This window comes from Gossypium arboreum, chromosome 11 (assembly GCF_025698485.1).
Source record: "Gossypium arboreum isolate Shixiya-1 chromosome 11, ASM2569848v2, whole genome shotgun sequence".
NCBI lineage: Eukaryota > Viridiplantae > Streptophyta > Magnoliopsida > Malvales > Malvaceae > Gossypium > Gossypium arboreum.
Window position 1 is genome coordinate 71,969,501 of NC_069080.1, and position 4,434 is coordinate 71,973,934.

General features: G+C 38.4%; 1 non-coding gene across 1 annotated transcript; it reads left to right on the top strand.

Annotated features, from left to right (window-relative positions):
• Positions 1 to 2,445: 2,445 nt before the first annotated feature.
• Positions 2,446 to 2,552, top strand: LOC128284451 (small nucleolar RNA R71). Its single transcript, XR_008274877.1, has one exon. It is a non-coding gene; the product is annotated as a small nucleolar RNA R71 (small nucleolar RNA).
• Positions 2,553 to 4,434: the final 1,882 nt, after the last annotated feature.

Below are 4,434 nucleotides of genomic sequence, written 5' to 3' on the forward strand. Positions count from 1 at the left end.
CGGCCATATCGCACGGTCGTGCCTAGCTTTGTTCACTTCTCCCACGCCCATGTGTTAGGGTACCATGCCCGTGTATTGTTGTCCACGGCTTATAGGCACGGGCGTGTCTCACGCTTGTGTCGAAGAAACAGAATCGAGCCTTGCCCCTAGCACGCTCGTGTTTTTCTATTCCCACCCCCGTGTTCACCTATCAAGTTCTCCCACGGCCATTTCGCATGGTCGTGGGGATTTATTGCATCCCGTGTTTTTAGGAAATCATGTCCTACTTCCACACGCCGTATCACACGACTGTGTTTCTTCCCCTGCTTGGCCACTGCTTTAGGCACGCCCGTGTGCCTAGCTGTTTGTGCTAAAGAACTTTGCAATTCAAAGATAAATCTAATTATTTAAAGTGTTAGAAATAAAAAATAAAGAAATCAAAATATGTTAGTGCTCGGGTTGCCTCCTGAGAAGCGCTTATTTATAGTCTAAGCTCGACTTACCTCTCTAGTGAATGGTTAGGTGGTTTGCGGAGCTCGTACTCCTCATTCCTGTTATCAATCTTATCAAAATAAGGTTTTAAACGGGTGTTGTTTACCTTAAAAGTGCTGAACTTTGGGTGACTCACCTCCACCATACCGAATGGAAAAATACTGAGTACTGTAAGAAGAATTTCCTCATTCAGTGTGGTAGTGACAATGTGGGGATCTGCAGCATCTAGTAAGACTTTATCGCCAACCTTAAGTTGATTAGGAGAGGTATCGAGCTTGTTTTGGCGTAGTTTCGGTTTATCATGTGTTCTCGATTTGTGTTCTCGCCATTCGTCTAGCTCCTCTATCCGTAGACTTCATTCTTCATAAATGTGTCCTTTATCATTTTTGGAACATGGCTTGTGAACTTCTTTGAAGCTTAATTTCTGCAAAGTCATATTGTCTGTTTCGGTAGATTGGTGTGGACTATTACCTTCAATGTTCGATGTGATGCCAGAATTACGAGCTTGAAGGGTGACCGTTTCATCTCCCACACTAAGTGTAAGCTCACCTGTGCCAACATCAATAATTGTTTTCGAAGTTGCTAAAAAGGGCCTCCCTAAAATCAAAGGGGTGTTATTATCCTCCTTTATGTCTAGAACAACGAAATCAATGAGAAATATGAACTTAACTACTTTCATGAGTACATCTTCAATAATACCCATAGGGAATCTTATAGTTTTATCTGCCAATTGAATGCTCATCCTAGTTTGTTTAGGTTTCCCAAGACCTAGTTGCTTAAACAATTTGTAAGGCATAACGTTAATACTAGCCCCTAAATCAGCTAATGCATGACGTATATCTAAACTACCAATTAAACAAGGAATTGTAAAACTCCCTGGATCTTTCAATTTGTGAGGTAGCTTATTCTGTAGAATAGTTGAGCAGACTGCATTTAGCTCCACATGTGATGCTTCATCCAACTTCCACTTATTTACTAAAAACTCTTTTAAAAATTTCATTGCATTTGGCATCTGCGACAAAACTTCAATAAACGGTAAGTTAATATGTAATTTTTTTCAAAAGTTTAAGAAATTTACCGAATTGTTCGTCTGAGCGGTCTTTCCTTGTTGCATTAGGGTATGGCACATGAGGTTTATATTCGACAGTCACTGTTTTGCTTGTATTTTGATCTACCTCATCTCTCTCTTTGCTTACCACTGTTTCTTGCCTCGGTTCTGGTTCAGGCTCAATGACTCATTCGTCATTTTGGATATTAATTACATTGAGTTGTTCCCTTGGGTTTGGTTCAGTGTTTCTTGGCAAGCTACCTTGTGGTCATTCGGAGATTAGTTTGGAAAGCTAGCCTATCTGAATCTCGAGTCCTTGGATCGATGCTTGTTGATTTTTAAGTGCTGTCTTGGTATTTTGGAAACGGGTTTCTGACATTGATATGAATTTTGAGAGCATCTCCTTAAGTTCTTCTCTTGTTGATAAGGTGGCTATTGAAAACCCTGAGGATTTTGTGGCTTTTGATTCCCTTGACCACCCTAGGAGAAATTTGGGTGGTTCCTCCAACTTGCATTATAAGTATTACTGTATGGGTTATTTTGAGATCTAAAGTTATTGTTACCCATATAGTTGACTTGTTCCTCTTCGGTTGTGGGATATTCTGTATACACACCTCCTCCGCTTGAGTCACACCTCATTACTGGATGTACCTGCGTAAAACTAAGAAAACCATCAATCTTTTTATTGAGAAGTTCTACCTGATTTGACAACATAGTAACTAAGTCAACGTTATAAACGCCAGCTATTTTTGTTGGCTTAGTCCTCATGACTTGCCACTGATAGTTATTCAGTGACATTTCTTCAATGAATTCATAAGCCTCTTCAGGTGTTTTGTTGTTGATGGTTCCGCCAGTAGCCGCGTCAACCATTTGCCAAGTCGAGGGATTCAGACCATTGGAATGTTTGTACTTGCAGCCAAAGCGGTAACCCATGGTGAGGGCACCTTCTCAGTAAGTCCTTGTATCTTTCCCATGCATCGTAAAGTGTTTATAAATCCATCTGCACAAAAGAAGAGATATCATTGCGTAATTTAGCTGTTTTAGCCAGGGAAAGTATTTTAGAAAAAAAATTTTGGTCATTTGTTCCCAAGTAGTAATTGACCCTCATGGTAACGAGTTCAACCACTGTTTAGCTTTGTTCCTTAATGAAAAAGGAAATAACAGAAGACGAATGGCATCATCAGAAATGCCATTGATTTTAAATGTATCGCAAAATTCCAGAAGGTTTGCTAAGTGAGCGTTGGGATCTTCATCCTGCAAACCATCAAACTGAACAAACTGTTGTATCATTTGAATTGTGTTAGGTTTCAGTTCAAAAGTATTTACAGCTATAGCCGGTCTAACTATGCTAGATTCAGTTCCTGTTAGAGAAGGTTTAGCATAATCATACATAGTACGTGGAGCAGGATTTTGATTAACCACAATTGCAGGAGGTAGCTGATTGCCTTGGTTTTCAGCCATCTCTTCGATTGGGGGTTGAGTATCGTCTTCTTGCTCGTTCTCCGTGTATCTTAAGCTGCGCCTTATTTCTCTTTGATTTCTGCAAACTGTACGATCAATTTCTTCATCAAAAAGTAATAGTCTCGACGGGTTTCTTCTAGTCATTAACTATAAAAACCTTCCAAGAGAAAGAAAAAAATAAATTAATAAATAATAATAATAATAAAATTAAATTGCAAGAAAAATAAATGGCTAAAGTAATAAAAATTTAGCATTCCTAATATTTTAGTTTCCCGGCAACAGCGCCAAAAACTTGATCGCATGATTCGTAACAAGTAATAAATATTTATAATGAAGATCAAACCTAGACTAACTATTATCATGACGAAAAGGCAAGCGCACCTATCGAACAATAGTATAGTAATGGCAAGACTGGGATATCATACCCAAGGGAACCAAAAGTACTAGTAATAACTATCTTTTTATTATTTAACCTAGAAATAAAGAGGGGTTGTTTATTAAACTAATTAACTAAACTAATTAACTGATTAAACTAAAGCAAAGAGAAAATTTGGAAAAAGACTTGAAGAACAATAATTGATAAAGACGACACCCAATGAGGAATCCACTTAGATTTCACTTGTTATCTGACTCTGAACCAGACGATTTATTTACTTGACTTGATCTGTGAGACTCCCTAACCTATATTATTATCTCTTTTGAGACTAATAACACCTAACCCTCAGTTGAATTAATCAAATTCTTTCTTAATTAAAACCCCTAGGGAAGCAATAAATCGATCTATGGACTCCCATATTAGGTTTCACCCTAATCCAACAAAATCTCTAACCCTATTTTTAGGCGTTCGATCAACTTCGCTTAATTATGCTAAATCTACTCTTAGACAGGGACTTTTGGTCCTCTACATAAGCACATCAAATCATAAATTAATACCCGGAATATTAACTCAAGCATTAAAACACATAATTAAGAACAAATCAAGTATTTATCATACAGTTCAGATAATAATAACAAGATCCATCATAGGTTTCAACCCCCTTAGGTATCTAAGGGGTTTGGTTCATAATAAAATAAGAGTACATCTCAAAAGTATGAAAATAACAAAACATAAAGAAAACTCTAAAACCCCTGAAGGAAATCTGAGAGAGATGTTTAGTCTTGGAGTAGCTCTGGCTTTTGGGATGGATCGTCTGGCTTTCTTCAAGTAATTCCCGGTATGCGGTTCTGTACTCCAGAAAAGTTCTGGAGAGAGCGACCCCTCTCTAAGTCATACTTAGGGTGTTTAAATAGGCTTTAGATTGGCTTTCTTCCTCCCTAAGTATCATTTTCCATGTAAAATACAACTCTTTGAAAAAGGGACACGCCCGTGTACCACGACTGTGTGAATCGTGAAAGCCTTGGTCGACACCCTCGAAAGACACGGGCATGTGAGCTGCCCGTGTGGCAAGGCTTAG